This window comes from Lepidochelys kempii, chromosome 10 (assembly GCF_965140285.1).
Source record: "Lepidochelys kempii isolate rLepKem1 chromosome 10, rLepKem1.hap1, whole genome shotgun sequence".
In the NCBI taxonomy this organism is placed as follows: Eukaryota; Metazoa; Chordata; order Testudines; family Cheloniidae; genus Lepidochelys; species Lepidochelys kempii.
The window spans coordinates 75815334-75837400 of NC_136389.1; positions in this window are offsets into that span (position 1 = coordinate 75815334).

Here is a 22067-nt window from a genome sequence, read left to right on the forward strand (position 1 = left end):
TATTCTTGTGCCTCAGGGCAGGGGAAAGCAAGTCACAAAGTTCCATGAAAGTGCCCTTATGCATGCGAAAGTTTCACAGCCACTGGAAATCGTCCCAGACCCGCAACACTATGCGGTCCCACCAGTCTGTGCTTGTTTCCCAAGCCCAGAATTGGTGTTCCACCGCATGAACCTGCCCCATTAGCACCATGATGCCCACATTGCCAGGGCCCGTGCTTTGAGAGAAGTCTGTGTCCATGTCCTCATCACTCTCGTCACTGCGCTGACGTCGCCTACTCGCCCGGTTTCGCTTTGCCAGGTTCTGGTGCTGCATATGCTGCTGGATAATGCATGTGGTGATCTGAGCAGGCTCCATGCTTGCCGTGGTATGGCGTCTGCACAGAAAAAAGGCGCGAAACGACTGTCTGCCGTTGCTCTGACGGAGGGAGGGGCGACTGATGACATGGCTTACAGGGTTGGCTTACAGGGAATTAAAATCAACAAAGGGGGTGGCTTTGCGAGAAACTGACTGGCCCCCTCAAGGATAGAACTGAAAACCTCAAGGATAGAACTCAAAACTGGGTTTAGCAGGCCATTGATTTCATGGAGGGAGGGAGGAGAAAATGAATACAAAACAAATCTGGTCTATTTCTTGTTTTGAGCCACTTCATCTATCTTTATACATCTTACTGGCAGCAGACTGTGCAGTACAACTGCTAGCTATTGTCATCTCCTGGGTGGTCGGCAGAAGGTGGTGCAGTATGACTACTGGCCATCATCTTCTGCTGGCTGCTGATTAAATATTGGTTGATTTTTGTTTAATAGTTTAACATGTAAAACAGGAAGTGAAAGTTCAGTTGTATAAAATTGAGTTAACTGTTTACATGCATTGAGTTTTAACTCTCAGCTATATAACAGATTCTCTTAGCTGCCATAAGTCAAGGTCATTTAGTGTATGAAATGAGACCCTGCCACAGAAAATCCAAGTATGCCCATGCCCCAGGGCACTTTTCTCTAGCTCCTGACTCTGTCTGAGCCAATGCCTCTAACTGTGGGAAGTGACTGGCAGCCTGAGATTTGTCACACTAATATTTACAGAAATAGCATTTGCATATCTCTTTTCACCCTATTGGCCAATTAGAAGCCAGCCTGTAGTCCTGAGTATCCTTTTCCACCACCAACAATGGCTGTAATTTACATACCTCACCATCACACCTTCTGTCTACCTATTCAGCTTGAACACAGCTGAGCCTTCCGCACACAGACCTGGCAAGCACATTGATTCCAAGTATGGCAGGAAAATGAAATTCAAGAATCTGTTCAGCGGTCCCATTCATGCCTACACAGCCACCCGTGCCTAGTGTCGGCCGTGGGGACCTTGGCTTTGACTGCTGAGTCTCGGTACTCTCGCACTACATATGATAATAATAAAAATAGTCACAATTCTAGAATTTAGCCTCTTAGGGCCTGTCTCCCTTGCAAGTGGCTTACTCTAAATCAGAAGAAGGCATTCTTAATGCAGAATAAGCATGTCCACAAGGGGAACTAATGTGGAATAGCTACTCCATACTAGCTATTTGCGGCTATATAGACAAGTATAGACATAAGCCCATACAGAAAAGTCCTTAATCAGTGCCCTTTTTTCCCCCAGTTGGTAGGGCCCGCCTCTTAGCATGCTCGTTAACACTAGTTCTGGCCTGGGCAATCTTCCACAAGGAATTGGACTGGGACGAACGCCTTGCACAAAGAACACTACTCCTCTTAGATAGAATGTATTTACCGGGGGGGGGGGCACGTGTAAAGTGGGTGTAAACTGTGACCATTTTGGCTTAATAGTCTTTTATCCATACTTGGCGCCGGTGTACATGGTCAAGGGCAATAGGGACTCATGCCTACTACTTTAGTTACACCTTAACTGAGTGCTTTTTGGCCAGGATGAACACCTGCCACTCCTTGTTAGCCTTGGCTGGATTTTAACTGTGAGCAGCAGGGGAAAGGCTCTCTAGCTCATTACCAGTCCCTGGAACTGTCTGCTCCTCCTTCCCTCCCACCGAAGAAATGCAATAATTTTAAAATCCCAGCCTATAGGGTGGGTGAGCTAGCAGAAGAATAACCCAAGGAAAAAGGATTGCTGTGAGTGAAGTGGAGGGATTTGCCATCAGACCACTCTTCTTGCCAGCTTGGTTCCTGTGAGCCAGCCAGTGAATGAAATTAACAAGATTGAGAGTAGAAATCTTGCCAGTCTTTGGCGCACTCTCCTGACTCTTACGCAAACAGAGCGAGGGGGGGGAGGGAGAGAATGCCACGAGGGTTGAAGCGCTTCAGTTTCCCATATGCCTTCATGGTGATCACAACAGCCCTGTGACTGGGAGTGTGGCGCTAGGCCATATGGATCATAAAGTGGGATGGTCATACTGCTTCAGCACTCGTCGGAATGCTAATACTCTGAAGCCAAACCATCCAGCTAGGCTGAAGTCTCCTCCCACCAACCCAGCCGGTACCCTTTGAATTGGCTGTGAGGGAGGGGATTTTTCAAAAGCTCCTTAATGATTTAGGAGCACAAATCCAATCACTGACTTTCAATAGGCCCCTTTAACTGACTCCCTTTAACTGAACTTTAATGGGATGTAAGCTCTTGGGCCAGAGCCTCAAATGTATTAATTGCCTAACTCCCTTTTCAATCAATGGGAGTTAGGTGACTAAACACCCTGGAGGGTCTGGGCCCTTTTGCACACATCCCCCTGTAGGCTTTCTGGGCAAAGAGACAGCCATTGGTGTCTCTCTTCAAGCCACTCGGCAACGTGTGATGAACCAGGTCTGCATGGAAGTGCTATCAGAGTTTTTCTTGCCTTACAGTGGGTGGAGTCTCCTGGTTCCTTTTTCTGTTCTGGTTTCTGGCATGGTCTCAGGACCCATGCACCTCAGGCAAACACAAAGTCAGTAGCTAAAACAATGCCAGTGAGATTGGGGGCAGGTGAGTTGCACCTTTGGTTGTGATTTCAAGGCTGAAAATTTGCCAGGCATACGGAGGAAGGCTGAACTATGAAAGCCCCCTGCAAGCTCCAAGCGGTGGAGGGAATGCCAAAAGAGGGTGGAGCCATTTTAGGCAGGGATAGTGACCAGGCCAGCCAAATGATGAGCAGGCAGTCACTGCAGGCAAAATCCCTGACCTATATTAGTCTGGCCCGACTTTTAAAGACACCCTCCCCAGTGGAACCACCAGGGTGTGGGCTTGTGAGACTCCTGTTCCCCTTCCCCAGCACAGAGATGCAAAACTACCATTCCCATATTGACGTAACTATTAACCCAAAGCCCTGATTACTGACACTATTCCATGGGGGAATGAAGCAATACTAAAACCGGGCAAGAGCAGGGTGAGCCGGCTTTGACCTTGAGCAAGATGAGTCTAGCAGGGCATTCTCTTTTTCTAGTCGCAAGGTCCCAGTGAGCTAAATGAAAGTCTACGCCGCTGGGTATGCTGTGCAGCGGGCATGAAGGAAAGCAGCAGCTAGAGCTTATTGTCTCGCCGCGTTAGTCTGCAGATCAGAAACAATGAAGGAAAGAGTGCGGGTTGAGGGGGCAAACCCGCGTAATTGCTGGCACGGCAAAACAATAGAAAGCCATGCTGCACTGTGCCTGTTTTCAGGCCCATAAGGAGAGGCCATGTTGAATGACCAAAACGTCAATGTTCTGCAATTATTGAGCCCGTACAGTAGGATCACTAAGAATTGCTTGACAGCTGGCAGTGGCCTGAAAATGCTGGGTAGAGTCTGCACTACCAGGGCTGTCCCTAGCCATTTTTGGTGTCCTATGCACCCCTCCCCCGCCGTGGTGGGGGTTGTGGGGGGCCCCAGTCCTCCATGGGGGGGAGGGCGGGAGGCTGAGGGGCAGGGGGGAAACCACTCCATTTCTGCTGCCCCGTAAGTGCAAGGCAGCCAGGCCCAACCCCGCACTCACGGGGCGGTGGGAAGTGGAGTGACCTGGCCCCCAGCCCGCTCCGCTCTGGTCCCTTGGCTCCCAGCCTTGGGGGGCAGAGGGGAACCGCCCCCCCCCCCCAGCACTTGCCAGCAACACGGCTGGGAGCCGGAGGCGCGGTACGGGCCCGGGCTGGGTCGCTCTTACCGCTGCCAGTGAGTGCAGGCCCAATCCCCGCTGGAGTCGTCAGTGGGGGTGGCAGCGGGGCTGGGGCAGAGCAGGGGCGGGGGCCATGGGGAAGAGGTGGCTGGAGCAGCACGCAGCTGTGTAGGGCACCAGGAAATTTGGTGCCCCAAATTTCCTCATGCCCTACACCGCTGAGTACTTTGCGTATGGGTAGGGCTGGCCCTGTGCATTACTCTAATAGAGCAGTGTAGCATTAGTCATGCCTGATTGCTGCTGTTAAAATTGATTAGATACTTCCATACCCCACACATGGGTAGCATAGTGTCACGCCTTCATTTACCAGGCCCTGAGCAAGTTGATCCTCCTTGAATCACCCCTTTTAATGGGAAAAGTTAGTATTGGCTGCCATTTTACACCTGGGCAGCTGAGACAGGACAGGTAAATGAGACCAGTGTTATTATTAAGGCTACGTTTATGTCACGGAGGTCAGGGAAGTCACAAGATCCATGGCGTCCAGAGACCACCACAACATTCTGCAGGAGCTGGCAGCCAGCGGGGGCCTCGGCAGGGTTCCAGCAACAGGGGGCCCCCTGCAATGTTCCAGCAAGGGATGGCAGCCTTGCGTGGGGGGGCAGTGGGAGATGGGGCCATCTCAGGTGAGCGGCTTGGGGGTGTCCCATTGTCTCTTTTAGAAATGAGCTCCCAGCTACCATGGGCGGAGGAGATGGGGCCTCCCTGCAGCTTACAGTTGCCATGGGCAGAGGGGGAGCCAGCCCTGCAGCTCCCAGCCACCACAGTGGCGGAGGGAAACCATGGAGCTGCAGCAGCAAAAGCCACCGACAGGTTGTGGCGTCCGTGAATTTTTGTTTATTGTCCGTGACCTGTCAGTGAATTTTACTAAAAATAACCATGACAAAATCTTAGCCTTAGTTATTATTCTTTACTTAGTTGCAGAGTGAGATTATAATGTAAGAAACTTTGGCCCAGCTTTTTAAAGGTATTTAGGTGCCTAAACTCCCATTCATTTCAGATGTGTACGTGAGCTGCATGTGCCAATCCAAACTTCAAACATGCAAACTCTTGGACACGTAAAATTACAGGAGGCATTTTAAGGGTTTTGAAGGAGTTTAAGGGTTTTTAAGGAGTTTTGAAACTCAGGCCTTAACGTCTCTCCGTTCAGTAAGATCACTTCCTAGCTTAATGACAAAAACAAATGGTGCTACCGTCTGCCTCTTGTCTCTAGCTGTGGAAGGCATGAGCTGGGTTCCTTTGTTCCTTGGTGTATCACTGGGATCGGCAACCTTTGGCATGCAGCCCGTCAGGGTCAGCCCTTGGCAGGCCTGGCCGGTTTGTTTACCTGCCGCGTCCGCAGGTTAGGCCAATCGCAGCTCCCACTGGTCGCGGTTCGCCATTCCGGGTCAATGGGGGCTGCGGGAAGCGGCGTGGGCCGAGGGATGTGCTGTGGATCGGAGTTCTGACTACCAGGGACCTTAGTGCTGCAGATCCATCTGGGGCAGCTCATCTGCTGGCGACAAATGGGGCCAGGCCAAAAGGAATTCACTTCACAATGTCCACAATGTCACACAGGCAAATTCCCATCTCTGCTGGTGAGGCTGCTCCAACGTGGATAACAACTAATGATAAACAAAGCCAGTGGAGCAGGGGAATTGGATCATGTGTCTCCCACAAGAGGCTGTAAGCACCAGGCTGCAGAGTCATTATCACACTTGTTCTCTTACTCACCCAATGATTCTTTCATTATTTACCCGCAGTGGAACAGCGTCAACAGGAGAACCGAGGAAGCGCCACATCAGACTATCTCTCAGCCCACTCACCGGAGAGATTGCAGATCCCCATTCAGATCCCTTCTCCCCCTCAGTAGGAAGGGGCCCTTGCACAGGAGGGTTCCCCCCCCCATCCCAATTAGTACCTTAACCGCTGGGCTAACCATTAGGCTAACTGTCACTGCCCAGCAGCAGCAGCAAAAGTGGCATCGGCACCTAAGACCAAGAGAGGATCTGCACCGGGGAATCCCAAGCAGCAGGAGGAAGGCAGCTCCCTGCAGTGTGCATTTAGGCATCTGTCCCCCAGAGAAGGGCCAGGCTTATCATGCACACACCTTGCCATCTCCCATTGGCTACCTTGAGCAAGAAGCATGCTGACTTTTCTGAGTCCCATTTTAAGGTGTGTCTCCTTCTCTCTCTCTCCATTTATTGTATAGAGAGTCTAGGCACTGAACACAGGCTTTTTGAAGCCCAGTGATTTTCTAGACCCCTAAAAATTCCTCGGTGAATCTAGTCCATAGGGTTTGAAACATGTTCTCTCAACCTAATCCGTTGTGTCGCTATAAGACCAGGGTCATGCATTTGTTTTTTTATATGAATTTAAAAAACAGCCTCTTGCCTGTCTGTCAGTCAGGCCCCATCTGACCACTCCAATCCTTTGGGTATAAAAAGTCTCTTTAAAAAGTTACCAATGACCAAATACCTACAAAACCCTGTAGAATAATACGCCGCTGTCATGAGTTGTAGGCTCACCACTAATTCAGGAAAGCAGATGTTGATTCAGGCTGTGTGCTTTCTGGAAATATAAAATGACCCTGTAGTGAGGCGGTGTGGTACCCCACCACCCCGCCGAGGGAAGAACCTCCCCAGACATCAAAGTGGGCGGAGCCAGTGGATCCTGCGCCCGCCCCCCAGAGGTCAAGGCGCAGGACAGGAAGTAGAAAAGTCCAACCCTGGAGCTCAATTGGGTGGCAGCAGTTGGAGAGGCTAGATGCCCATGGCCTGGCTCCAGTTAGGGAGACCCCGGCAAGCTGCAGCCAACCCGAGGACTGGCCAATGCCTGATGCTGACCGATGCACAGAGGAGCTGCCAAGCCTACCCCTCACCAGCTCCCCAGAGGAGCGGCCAAGCCTACCCCTCACCAGCTCCCCAGAGGAACTCATGGTGCTGGAACCCCCTGAGGATGCCACCCTGACAGAGGTACCCTACGAGGGGGAGTCCGGAAATAACCCGGGGGCAGCCGACCCTAGTCTGGCTGCAGCACCGCCAGAGCCAGAGTTGCGGCCAGGATCCCCACTTTGGCCGCTGCTAGGGCCCCGGGCTGGGACGCAGTGGAGTGGGTGGGCCTGCGTCCCACCCGCCACCCACCTCGCGGGTGGCCGTCTCCCCCTCCCCCTGGTTGCTAAAGTTAGGAGCCTGGGGTTTGTTGTGGAACTACTTTGCTCAGCCCCTGCCTGAGGGCCTGAGCCCTTGGCTGTTTGTTTGCTGCCCCGCCCTGACCCAGGGCCTGGGTTTATACTGAACAGCTTGCGGGGCCCAGCCTGAAGGTCTGGGCCATAGACTGGGTAATCCCCAACTCAGCCAAGAGTGTAGTGAGGTGGTGTGGTACCCCACCACCCCGCCGAGGGACGAGCCCCAGCTGAGTTCCCTTACAGACCCACACAGGGTCAATTGCCATTGTGGTTGGCATCACACATGTTCATGCGATGAGACAAAGGATGTGATTGACTGAGCAGAATGTGGTCATACAGTCTGATTGGTTTGAACACTTTGGCGATGAAGTCAGTTATAAACTCACTGTGTCCTCAGGGAATCTCCCAGTTGCTTTCTTGCAACTCTGATGAAATGTTCTTCAGAAATGACTCAGCAGTGCCTGGTCAGTGCTTGAACTCCAGCGGCAAAGAGGAACTGACATGTCTCTTCGGAGAAAAGCACTTACTCTTACTGGCAAGTCTACCAGGTTCAGGCTGCCCTATGAAGAAATTTCCCAGGCGGGGGAGAGGGGCACCATTGTAACATCTTCAGAGCAGATGAAGCATGTTTGCCACTGAGCTGTGGATCAGAGTTCTGACTACCATGGACCCCAGACCTTAGTGCTGCAGATCCACCTGGGGCAGCTCCTCTGCTGGAGACAAATGGGGCCAGGTCAAAACTCTCTCCTTTTCCAATACCACCTCACTGAAGTCAGCGAAGTTCATAGGGAGTTCGCAGGGCATCAGAATCTAACTGGAACCATTGAAATACTGACATAATTAACCACAGGCCTGCCCTTTTAAAAAAAAAATACGTCTTCCATGGAAAACTATGAGCTAGACTGGTTGATTAGGTTCAGCTGAGTCAGGGGACGTTTGTCGGTGCATGCTTAGAGACACGCCTCAGAGGCACATGAAGTGAGCTGTAGCTCACGAAAGCTTATGCTCAAATAAATTGGTTAGTCTCTAAGGTGCCACAAGTCCTCCTTTTCTTTTTGCGGCTACAGACTAACCCGGCTGGTACTCTGAAACCAGTCTTTCCTGGGTCTCCCTTCTTTCCATGGGGCTGGGGGGAAATTTGTGATCCTCCTTCATGGGGTGCATCATACTCCTTTTCCCAGGTCCAGCCAACAACGGTGTCTGAGGGGATGGCGCTCTGACTCCATCTACTTACCACTGCTCCCTACTCACACCTAAGGAAAGTAACACAGGCCCAGCCTCTGTGAGACGTGATTGAGGCAGCCCAATTGCATGCCATCTATTTGTGTGCTTTCCAAGCAGGTGCTTGGGGCGGCATTCAGAACGGGGCGATTCGGCAGCGACTGCTTGGGGCGGCAAAATTGGCAGAGCCGCTCCTGGGGGAGGGAGTCCTTATTCTCCTGCAGAGTCATGGTAACGCTCTGCACAGGCTAACCCTGTGTTAATGCAACATTAAGATTTGCACCGTTGCACTTTACAAAGTCAAGATCAGTGAAAATCAAAGTTCTTGTAGCAACTTTACCATGAGCACAATGGATATCCTGCTGTACATTTAATGGCATTTGTTTGATTGTAGGAACAGCCCTATCGTAAACGACACATTAACCAGAAAGCCAGAAGGAGACTAGACTGACCAGGGCTTTGGAGTGGAGCCCGCGGAGCAGCTCCGGAGCAGTGGAGCTGCAGGTTTTTGCCTGGAGCGGGAGCGGAGCCGGAGCACAGCTCCAAAGCCGTGACTGACTTCAATGCTGTTATTGAAACATCAGCATTTGTATAAGAACCAGCATCATGGTCAGCATTGGGAACCGAACCTGGACTCTCCAGAGCTGAAAGTATGAGCATCTACAGCTTCCACTAAAGCAAACAGCTTCCAACAAAGGAGCAGGGTTATATCCTGTGTGGCTAGGACACAGAGGGGAACGTATCGCACACGCTGAGCGGTGTGTATATTTGCTGGGGTTGTCCTTTTTAAAGAAACTATTGTAGCTTAATGGTGTATTAGCACAACAGGTTTTGGTTTTCATAAAATCCATACAACTGACAATCATCAAAAGCTCCCCGGTAGCGATCTAATAAATAGTATTTGTAAAAATGATGATAAGTTCAGGAGTGTACATTGTTACCTTTATGACAGAAAACCAAAACATGGACCGGGACTTCGGTTACTTCTTTTAAAAGAAAACGCTGTTAGCATCCATATGTATCTGTTGCAAGACAGGAACCTTTGCCTTGGTTGCTCTGCTGGTATTGTGGGTATTTCCCGGTTCATCAAGTGACTCCAGCACTTTGTGACTTTTCACCCCCCACTGGTATTATATCATGCTGCTTGAACTGCTGAAATGATTTCTTTACCATCTCAAATGGGTTGTTCGTACTGATCTTACTATGCCCCTTTTTCTCTTCCCTGAGCATGCAGGGAAAGGGAGTTCATTCACGGGTCTGTTGATTTCACAATGAAACACATGAAGCTAGCATGACTTTTATCATCGGCTTGAGTTTGCGCGTCAACATTCTGTTCCACAGCACATCCAAGCTTCCGCCTACAGAACCGTATCTAGGACACTAAAGAGAAGCAGGAGGACTGGAGTCAAGCTATTCTGAGGCTGACAACAAGACCTTTCCTCAATGCGATAAAGAAGAAAGAACCCCTGCCAGCCCTTAGGGGGATCAGCGTTCATTTTATGTAATTGTAGCCATTCAAAACAGATTGGTAATTCGCGTTACAGATTCAGAGACTCTAATTGGGTTGACCTCTGAAGAAGCTCATGATCTTTTGCTATGCTCCCTCACTTTCCACACATGTTCTATTGCAATAGGATCATATGGTCCATTTCATCTTCATAGCACAACAGCTCCAGGCTTTGTGCTGTTTATCACTCAAGGAAAGAGACCCATTAACGAGTGCCTTATGCTTTTATTATTATTAATATTTATTTCAGCTTTTGTACTTGGAGGTGCTTAGATTTTAAGGTGATGGGGGGCTATATAGGTACCTAGATAGACAGATATTTTTTAAAACCTTCTGTGACAGGGTTCACTCGCCACCTTGGTGCCTCCTGCTGGCTGTCCTGGGGATTAGCTCTGTTCGCCAGTGTGCCCTCCTCTGATGGTGCCTCGCTGTCGTCATTTCCGTTCCAGGACCCTCACCACGCCCAAGACTGCAGGGTCCTCTTCAGTCACACTGCCCTCCAGCTATGCCACACATTGTGTTCCCCCATTCCAGGGGACCTGCAATCCCTGGCCAGCCACTTCCCTCTGTGGCAACTGTAGTCCATTGTCCCGAGGCCACTTCCCACGCAGTTCCAGCACCCTCTTCTGCCCTTACCTCAGGGCCTCAGCCTGCAGGCCCTAGCAGCCAGCCAGGAGCTCTCTCTAGCTCCCCCGGTCCCTGCTTGCAGCACTGCTTTGTCCCAGGTGCTGGCGCTCCTTCCTCCTGCTAGGTGCCTGTCCTTCTCCGCTCAAGCTCCAGTCAGCTACTGAACTCTGCGCTTATATGAGCCGGCTGAGCCATGATAGTCTGCTCCTTGCAGCCCCTCTCTAATTGGCTGCCTTCCGTGCAGCCTGCCTAGAGCTCTATTAACCCCTTATGGGCCAGTGTGGAGCAGATGCCCCCATCACACTGTCTGTTTGTAACATTGTGGCCATTTAAATTTGCTCCCCTCTGTCTGTGTATATGCCAGTTCCTCCTTTCGAATGGTTCTGCTTTAGAAGATTTATCCACAGCCTTTTATAATCACATGCAGCCATGGTGTATGTTTGGGTGGGAATGTTTTTCTTAAAGATAGGAATTGAATCTCCATTCCCCTAGCCAAGTAAACCCTCATGGAGTCTGAAAGTTGCAAAACTGAGGCTCTATTACTGGGAATAGTATGGCATTGGATGTATCCTATGAGAGAGTGCAACAGAATGTTATTGAGGCTGTAGCTGCTTTCAGACAAACTGAATCATAAGGCTCTGTGTAACCATGTTATTTACTGTTGCCAAGTTAAATAAGAAGGAAGAGCAAGGAGGAGAAGGATTAGAATGAGAAGTTCTGTATTTGAGCCAATATTTCAAATGAGAAGGGGAGTGGAAGACATGGAGAAAGACAAAGAAAGTCAATTCCATATATGGCAGCATCAGAGGAGGTGGCTTTTGCACCGAGTGGTCAACATGTGTGAAGGCAGAGAGACAAGGCTGGTGCTAGATGAGCAGAAAGGATGGGAGTGGAAAGAGAGAAGTAAAAATGACTGGAATGCCCCATGGAAGGGCAAGAGTAATTTGGAGCTTTCCAACTCCCCTGTAGCCTGGCTGCTGAATTCTATTGAATGACACTCAGCTTACATAAAAGAGACAAGCTCTTCTTGCAAGACAGTTGGGATTTTAAGGCTCCAGGAATATACTGTAAAAAATTGTGATCACTGTCAGTCAATTTTCCTACTCTTCTTACGAATTGCTTCATGCACAGGGATGCCATGTTCTCATTGCGCAATGTACGCACACACGGTACAGAAGCATCTAAAAGGCAGAGGCAACTGACTGACTTCAGCTCAAGTAATCAGAATGCCATAATAGACTATATTTGCAACATAACTTTAACAAGCCTGGGTTTACTCCCCTACAGCCTCTTCACCCACCCACACCACTACAATTTACACAGCCTTGACTCTGTGCTGCACCAGCAACATGTAGACTTGCAACAGCAAAATCTAGATGCTTCTTGAAAAGTGCAACTTAATACATTTCCCACTGGCCCTTTAAAGCCCATCAAAAGAAGTGGAAAGGCTCCCATTGACTTCAAGGGGCTTTGTTTGGTTTGCCAAGTGGGCTTACCTTATTTTTTGGTTATGGCTATAGGAAAGGGATTTGTTTCCTGGTGTACTTTGTCAACCAAATAGATTTTCCCAGTGTGTCGCTCTTCCTCTCGGCAAGAATAGGTACCTCTGAATTAATCATGTTTATAACGGTAGTGCCTAAGGGCCGCAAACAAAGAGTAGCAGGTGGTCTCTGCCCTGAAGAGTTTACATTCTAAATAGACAGGATAGCCACAGGGTGTGGGAAGGAGTTGAATGCAAACAGAGCGAACAACATGATGGCAGCAAACACATTAGTTCACAATTTATTTGTGGGTGGGAGGTTACTTAGGAAGGCATCGGCTAAATGGAAGACAAGGGAAGGAGATGGGAGGGGACAGAGGGGAGCAGAGGGTAAGAGGAGCAGGTGTGGAAGAGAAGAGCTTGGTGGGGATGGGGAGGGTTGGAGCAAACAACTGATCAGCAGAGGGCAGAGAAAGTCAAATCAAAACTACAGGAAGTTCTCTGAATGTCTGAAAGTCCCTGCTTTGGCAGCTTCTGCTCCTACTGGCTGGAGTCTCTGGTTGTTTTCCCCCAAGGCCATGGTGGGGAGGGAGCACAGAGATACCACCTGAGTCCTAGTGCCCCCATAATGGTCTCCCCTGCACAGTTCTGGGTGCTGGGGGAAGGAGTGGCCCTGGCTGGCCCCCATTTTAACCCTGCCCCTCTGGGGTTTATCACAGCAGAAAGGTAACATTTCCTAAAGTGCCTAGGAATGATTCATAGACACCTACGCCCCATTAATTTTCCCCAAGATGTAAGCTCCTAAGTGCCTGAGTCACTTTTGAAGATTGTGCCTGAAATGATGGAGGGAGCCCTTTACTGGAACGCTGGCAGTACAGGATGGCACAGGCGACCTGAATACTGACCCTGCGTATAAGAAGTAAGAGAAGAAGAAAAATGAAACATAGGGCACGAGGAAAAGAGACAAGGAATTTGTGGCAAGCTGGAGCAGGGACTGCGGTGCCAGCAGAAAGGTGGGACAGACCAAGGAATTCACAGTGACAAATGCAGGAAGGGAGATAGATGAACGCGAGGAAGGGGAGCGTGAGCCTGCTCACTCTTACTCATGGGAGTAATCTTTACTTGCCTGAGTAGGGGTTTGGAGCATCAGGACCTTTGTTAGGGTAAAAAGCAGACTGCTGAGGTTCGAAGCATATTTTGTTTGTTTAGCATTGTCTAGCATTAGCAGAGTTAATGGCCGCTGAAAATATTTTAAACAATATACTAGTAAGGTTCGGCTTTCTCCCAAAGTGATCAGGACCATCAAATAGGTTTGTGTCCTAGAAATGCAGATCAGAACCCTTTGAGTTCTCCCAACCCCTCAAGAGATGCTTAATTTTCTGATCCCAGTGTCTGACCTATATGCCCGGAATGCAACAGGGGAGGGCATTTAATCACTCACACAGAGCCCTTGAACGGATCACAACATTTATTTGCTGATCCAGTCACAAAGACGTGCTCTAGTTTACAGCACACTGACTTCTCCTGATTAAGCTGTGCAGAAATATCGTCGGGGAGGCCCTTTGAAGAGAACAGGAAAGTGCAAATATTACGCTTGTGTTTTCAGCTACATGGGCATCTGACGCACTGTTTGAATGTTATGTTAAATGTCCTAGCCAGAAATCTCAGGCAGCAGCTGGTTCTGAGAATTCAGTAATATGATAATTAAATGCCTGCCCATAAACAAAAGTGTTTGTGTTACAAGTGCTTTCAATGGCATTTAACTGTGCGGCAGGAATCAGGGGAAGGCACTTTTTCTTGAGGCTAAGCAAGCCTTCGATTTCATTTGAGTAGGAGTACAGAGACAATGTAATTTTTAACCCAGAAGTGCACTTCAGTTCTGACCTTGACGGAGAGAGAGCGAGAGAATTGGATCTCTTACATGTACATAGTCTATGTAACTTTTATTCCAATGAGTTCTCATTGTACTTGACAAATTAGATACTTGTTATACATCTAACTACCATAGGGTTTTATATTAACATCCATCACCACGGTGTCTGAACACCTTCCTTGTAAAATCAATAGTAATAGTGAAGTCCCCCATGGACTTCACAGAGTCTCTGGCTCTTCTCTTTATTTTTTTTTTTTTTGGAGGGTGGAGGTAGATAAAAACTCCACATGGGAAGAGGAATGATTTCACCCACCCGTGAAATGCAGCCACCTCGGGGGCAGAGGGGGTGGGAGGGTCAATGCAGCAGCTGTTTAACTATGTACAGGAAAACTACATGAGAATTCAGGACAGGTCATGATGGAGAAAGCCATAGCCAAAGAAAACTGTAGCTTGCATTCACATAGCCAGAATGTCATTTCTAAGGATGTGTCCAGACAAGAGACTTGAACTAGTTTTAACTGAATCAGTGGTAATGAAATGGCATAAGCACAGCTGGCTGGTTCAGTGTATCCACACTAACCTTGTTTACCTGATTACCAGCATAGATTTGCCTGCATCCACACTAGTTCTGTACCAAAGAGTTTCAGTTGCAATGGCCTCCCAGTTTCTAACCCACAGTTTCTGGCAGTAGATTCTGGAAGATTTCAAAAGTCCATTGGTGTATTGTGGGGCAGCAGTGGGGAACATTAGTTGAACCATTTCAGTTTGGCCACATCCACACTGGTACTAAATGAGTTCAGTCAGAAACAATTTAAACCGAACTGGTTCTGAAATCTAGATGAAAGGCTAGTCTGCTCCAGCTGGTTCTTAGAACTCTGGCGCACTTTTACTTGCATTGCAGGGTCATAAGCCACCAAGATTTAGTTGTGGATTGGTCCTGCTTTGAGCAGGGGGTTGGACTAGATGACCTCCTGAGGTCCCTTCCAACCCTGATATTCTATGATTCTAAGAATGATATATTTCGCTGGTGTGGCATAGAGCTGTCTCCTGCTGGAGCTCTTGAGTTAGCAGGCTTCCAGCCATGGAGGAGGGAGTTTAACAAACCTAAAACCCCTGGCTCCAGACAAGACTCCGGGGGTTTCCGGGTTCTCTGCTGCAGAGCTGTGGAAGCTGGAATGCCAGCAGGAAACTGGTGTCAGTGAAAGTTTAGTGTCAGTTGACAGTTTAGTCAAATCTGCAGTCGATTTGGCAAAACATTTTAATTCAGCAAATCATCATTTTCCACAAAACCAAGTGTCATCAGAAAACTTCTGACCAGCTCTAGTTTTAATGATACACGGGAAAGGGCAATGCAGAGGGTTTTTAAATTATTAGCTCTGCTGTGCTACTTGTTTGCAGGTGATTGTCACTGAAGTCAAACCCAGTGGTTTCCTAGACCTTGAGCTCCGCTGTCCACCAAGCAGGGGTCTCCAGCTACATGGTAAGGTGTTATTGGCCATCCATGTCATTCATAAATATCCAAAGGCCTGACTCTGAGCTGGCCCATATTGATTTTACCCCAGTGTAACGTCATTGAATTTAATAGATATACTGCTGATTTACACTGCTGGAAAAGCCCACTGGGGATTTTGCCATTGAGATCACTGGAAGCAGGACCGGCTCTAAGTGAGAACAGAATGAAGCCATGGGTATTTTATTGTTAACTCATCTAGTAAAGTTTGGAGGAGGGAATCCAACTAGTATAAATTATAATCTCCCTGTTGACAGCTAAAAAGAGGGGAAGGTGGGGCTCAATTGCTAAAGGAAATAATGTCCCTCTTAACAAGATAGGGGAATTTTACAAAGTCCCTCTGCATATTTGATCAAATGTGGCACTGGCTGAGGACTAGAAAATCTGACTCTTTTTTGAAGAAATTCAGGGTTTTGTCATTTCAAAATTAGACCACTATAAGATCAAATTTATTACTAATAAATAGAGTGGGAGCATAGATGAATGCACATTGCTGTAAAATGCAAAATATGAGATCATGTCTCCACCATGCTGTTTCTTCAGAGACTACTAGTAACTATAATAAACTTTAACTGTGATAGCAGTATTTATTCAGCATATTTCTGTCAATAGCAATTGACGACAATTATATTGCTTTGGAACCCATCTTGAGAAGGCCTTTAAGCTTAATGGAACTATTCATGTGCTTAGGTACTGAATTGGGGCCTTATAGAAAGCCAGAATGTGTCTTTACCACATTTCTCTTATAGAGATGAATGTGGCTTTTTTCAAATCTCTAAAAAGATTCATTTTATATCCCATGTTATAAACTCTGTGGATTCACGATGCTGTGACCTTGTGTGTGGTCCTTGAAAGCTAACTCTGAATTGCTGGGAACTTCTCACTAGACAGAATTAAAAAGAAAGCCGTCTGAATACAAATGCAGAAACCAGCAGTACAAGACAAGATGGAATATACAAATGGAATCAATTCTGTTTTTGTTTGTTTTTTTGCATTTCCTTTGTCTTGCACGATGAAATGAGGTGGTTCACTATCACTTTAATTTCTACTCAGTTTCCATTTTTGATTCCGTCCCTCAGCATGGAACCTGAGTGTGTGACTTGAGACACATATATCCCGAGTCCCCGGTGCGGTACAGTTTTTTGCGTGAGTGTCAGTGTGCGTGAAGGTTATGAAAATATCCCTGAATGTGCATGAAAAATTTAGTTCAGGGATCATGATCCATGTGGATGGGTGTAACACGTAGCAATCTCTAGTATCATTGTGCATGAGTCTGCTTGTGAGCATGCAGACAAAAAAAAATCCCCTGTGTAAGGGGGTCTGATTGTGAAACTGCGCTGCGTGATGTGATGTGATGTGATGAAAAAGACCCTCTGCTTTAGCCAGCACCACACTGTGGTATTTACGTGCCCAGGACACTGTACGGCAGTATTTAAAATGTTTCAGGTCCATATTTTCCCCACTGATAAAACTATTAGTGAAACCATTTCCATTCGTACTGCCTCCGATTCTGCTCTCTGTGACCCCTGTGCAAATATGACGTAACTCCACTGATGTTAGAATCAGAGAAGACCAGGGTTGGGAGGGACCTCAGGAGGGCATCTAGTCCAACCCCCTGCTCAAAGCAGGACCAATCCCCAATTTTTGCCCCAGATCCCTAAATGGCCCCCCTCAAGGATTGAACTCACAACCCTGGGTTTAGCAGGCCAATGCTCAAACCACTGAGCTATCCGGAGCAGAGTGGGAGCTTGGGAGTTGGAGAGCAAGATCTTGAGGGGAAGGATGGTCCAGTGCCTAGGGCTCTAGCCAGAGTCCTGGGAGATGTAGGCTTAATTCCTTGCTCTGCCACAGACTTTCTGTGCCTCAGTTACCCATCTGTAAAGTGGGGAAAGTAGCCCTTCCCTTACCGACAGCACGCCATGAGGATACATGCATTTAAAAGACTGTGAAACGCTCAGGTTCTCTGGTGACGGTGGCCATAGTACTTACAATAGCCAGAGTATCAGTCACTAAAGCTTGAAGTATCAGCACTGCCCAATACACAAATGATGCTACTAGCAACTTCCAGAAATACATTCTTAGTTATCATACGTTTTTAATTGACATTAAGGCCATGTCTACACTAGCAAGCTTACAGTGATACAGCTGGGCCGCTGTAAGATCACTTGTTTGTGATGACAGGAGAGAGCTCTTTCATCGACATAGCGCTGTGTACGAGTGCTTATGTCAGGGTGTGTTTTCGTACCCCTGAGCAACAAAAGTTTTGCCGACATAAGTGCAAGTGTAGACATGGCCTAAATATGTCTTTTGGGCTCTGAAATAAATGCTCATTTTGGACTCTCCCTGTGGGTATGTTTTATAGCTCATTGAGGTCAATGCAAAGAATCACTTCAATGGACGATAGATCGGGCCCTGCTTCCATTTTTTTTCACTGTGCTCTTTGCTGCGGAGCTGAAAGCCTTTCAGTTGCTCTGTTTGGGGTTGCTCTGTCATGGTTGTAAAGTGGAGAAAGACACCTCCTTCCATTTACTAGAGCATGTTCTATCTGTTTCAGCATAAAATCAAGCATGGCCTTGGCGTTTGTGGTGTTGAGTATGCCAGTCAAGTTCATGTTTAGTTCTGTGGCGCACAAGCCTTGTGCAGATCGTGATGATTTTGGTTTCCCCCAAATCAAAATATTTCCCTGCTGAGCCCAGGCTTTTGCTGGGGATCACATCACAAGCATCTTCTCACTCACTCCATGTAATGAACTGTGCAATGCTTTGCCTGCTGACCAGACGCTCAAGCCAGTTTAACTGGTGAGCGAACTTGTTGCATGTGGTCCGCATTTAACACGAGCCACAGCTGAACCTGGCACCGCATGATCCATTGGCAACAGTTCTGCCCGGTGATCCAGTAGCGGTCTCCTCTCTGCAAATCTTGACTGCAACTCACCCACACTAAATAACCCACCTTCAATCATACAGGCATGCACAGCAGTGGAGACTGCCATCCTAATTTGATGCACAACTCAGAAATGTCACCTAATCGAGATAGCCTATTTGGCTGAGAAAGTCCCGTGCCCATCCTCAGAACAGCCAGAGCCCAGATGGCTAATATGGTCACCAGGCTGTAATCCCAAATCACAGCTTTGGCTTTCTGCACAGCTCTGTGCACAGGAATGAAACTCAGAATATTGTTAACCACAAAACAAAGCAGAACCACTTCATTATAACTGGCTGCGACAGGAATTCTGTGCTGCTTTTAATCAGCAAGTTTTTAACTCCAGGCTTTGCTATTTGGTTTCATTTCCCAATAGTTTAATCGTGTCCTCGTCTTTTGTCAGCCTGCTTTATTGAGGAGATTAAGGTGTTGCATGAGGAAGGGAAGTTCACAAAGGGATTATATAAATGGGGGGCGGATCTCAGGTATGTTTTTATTACAAACTTTCCCAATTGCCTTATCTTTCTAGGCTTTACAATTGGAATGGTCACTTTATCTAAATATATTCCGTGAAGCATAGTTATAAATATGGCTACAGATCCTGCTTTGAGTTATCAATGTCAGGATATTGACAATCCATTGCAATGCTCATGAATGCAGATAGATAATCAGCAGGGAAGTGGGGTGGAATTAAGGCTTAGAAACAACAGACCCATGGTTATAAGCCCTGATCTTAGAGTCACTTGTTTCCATAAGTTTTCCCTTTTTACAAAAAAGAAAGTTTCTAGCTTTAGAGTTGCAAATTAAACCTTGAAAATATGAGCCAAGCATAAACTCTGCAACAAGATCCGCTTGACTGGGCAGACAGCCTGAAAGAATAGCTCTGAGTTGTGAGCTACCCCACGTACTTAAACAGAATTAACCCCTATCAACAGCATCCTAGGGGAGGACTTCGTTTGTGGCAGGAGAAGAATGCTTTAAATGGGAGCCAAATTAGCCCAACACCGAAACCTTGTGAAGATCCCACCTGTAATTATTTGCACCCACCTTTCCGCCCCCATCACTCCTGGCCTCGCTTCCTCCCCAGGCTCCCCACCCATCCCCCCCGGCCACACTGTCTCCCCCCTGCATTGCCCCAAGCTCTCTTCCATGGCCTCACACCCGAAGCCCACGCAGCTCCTTGCCTTTTGACCATGGCAACCCCCTCCCCCCTAACTGCAGTGCCCTGGGCAGTCACCCATGTCGCCCACCCGTAAGGCTAGCCCTGGTAAAGTGTTTGGGATCTCTAGAGGACCAGTGCTATTTAAGTGCAAAGCAGTATTGCAATAAAGTAATGTGACTGTGTACACCAATTTGACTCAGCAGGCCAAATTCCATTCTGGTAGAGCTCCATTACGGTCACTGGAATTACATCGGAGAAGAATTTGGCCTAAAATCTGCCATTGGATAACCAATTGGTAATGAGTAAAGCCATGGATCGGGAGTGGCCCTTATCCAAACTGCAGGCATCTGACTTCAAAGCTTCACTCCTGCCTTCAAGTGTACCGTTTTAGAAGGAGCTGCATGAGCATCCAAGAAGAGGCAGTACCAGACCATTTCTATGCAAGCAGCCTACCAGAGAACTAATTCTGAACAGCCCAAGGTAGCATTTACAGAGTTTTCTAGGCTTCTGGTTTACTTAGAACAAGACTGTGCAGTGAGATATATTTGATGCATATAGTCATCTGCCACTCAGATTTAAGCCATCATAAAACATTCTCAGTACCATACTATGGAGAAGATAGCTCTCACACACGATACTATAAACACCCATTTCCTAAACCATAAATCTGCTTGGTTCAGAAAAAGGCACTTATATCTTTTATCTATATAGCTCTCTTACAATATACCTCACATGGGCTTAAAGAATGCTATTGACAGCACATTGCTTATATTGTCTTACACTCATCTCAAATGCTTTCCATCCAATATTTCTCCAGCCTGCCCAAATAATTTTATGATAATCTCATGTGTCAGTAACTTTAACTCACAGGTGGCTCACAGAACCCAAGATTTTGTAAATTATGTGTTTTCCCCTTTAGGGAGCATACAATGGGCAGAAGCAAAAGCTTGATTGCAACCTGTGTATTTTTAGATATGGTAATTTAAATTGTCGTATCATTTTAGATAGCTCTGCAACTTTAATCACAAGGTGCTGCCTTTCTGAGAGATTCCTACGGGAGTCAATTATATTGTAACAGGTGTTATCTGCAACTCTAAACTCTGGGCGTTGAAATGAAAATCCTAGGAGCCAATTCTGGTCAGTTTAATAAGAAACAAATCTCTGAGCGTCTTTTGTAGCCCATATTGCGAGAAGGCATCTTTCCTAGTTCCCTCCACAAACACAGTTCACACAATATGTAAAGTGCCCCATTGCAGGGCATAGCTCTACAAACAAAGAACCAACAATTATATAATATAAAGGTCAGTTTATACTTTCTCCTCATAGCCTAGGTTTCCTCCTCAGGACTGCTCAGCCCACACCCTAGGTCTTGTCTCTCAAGAGATCCACTCCTATACTTCTCTTATATTCAGGTGGGGTAATGAGCCTTCTGCTTCAGTGAAACGAGCAGAATCCACTTACCTTTTCCTAGCAGGATCAGCAACAGAAGTAAAGATGGGGTGCTTCAGGCAAAAACTCTTATACATATGTTCAAACTCTGACTGGCCTCCAGCTAGAATATATACTTCCTGCCTAAGAGCTCAATTTTACAAAAAATAAATAACTGCCCATTTTATTTTGCCTTCAAAGTAAGCCTTTTACTGTGTTGGTAAAACCCACCAAGATCCTGCATTTCTGTTAGCTGCATTCCTTTCAGGAATTTGAAACAGGAACTGAGACTACTGATGTGGAGGGCCTCACAGGTAGGGTTAGATGTTTACTGATGGGACACTGACAAATTAAGCCAGATAGTATCAGAGAAACTAGAACTGGAAAGACCTATATGGTCATATAGTCCATTCCTTGAGAAATATTGCCATGGTTGTCCCCTATGGCACATTTTCTAGTGTTTGGTTCAGTCTATTGTTTTTATAAGCATCTCAGCCAATGAGGCTTCCACCACTTGCCTTGAGAGACTATTCCACAGTCCAGTGCAAAGTTTGTTATTCAGTCAAAATTTTCCTTCCCTTAATTTTAGCCTATTACTCTTAGTTATATTCTCCTTGCACCACCTTAAGTAAGTCCTCATCCTTCTTGGAGAGATAGATCATACAATGGATCCCTTTGGACCTTCCTCCAATCTCAAACCAAACCTTTTGGAGTCAAAGAAGTTTTAGCTTTTTCCCCCTTTTTTACTTTAATTCTGATGGTTATTTCTGCCACTACAGCCAGGGCCAGTTACAAAATACTACATAAAAGGCTGCTTTTGTGGTATTCCTATTCTGGCTGGATGTCAGAGGGACCAGGTCTCTCACCGAAGCACCATTGTTACAGGACTTCAAGCCCAGGTTTGTAAATACAAGAGGTTTGGACACATCATCCGAAGTCTTGGGGGTGACATCCTGGCCCTATTGAAGTCAATGGGAGTTTTGTCATTGACATCAGCGGGGTCAGGCTTTCTCACGTGGTGTTTAAATCACAGAGAACTTCAGAGGTTCTCTATCCTGTAG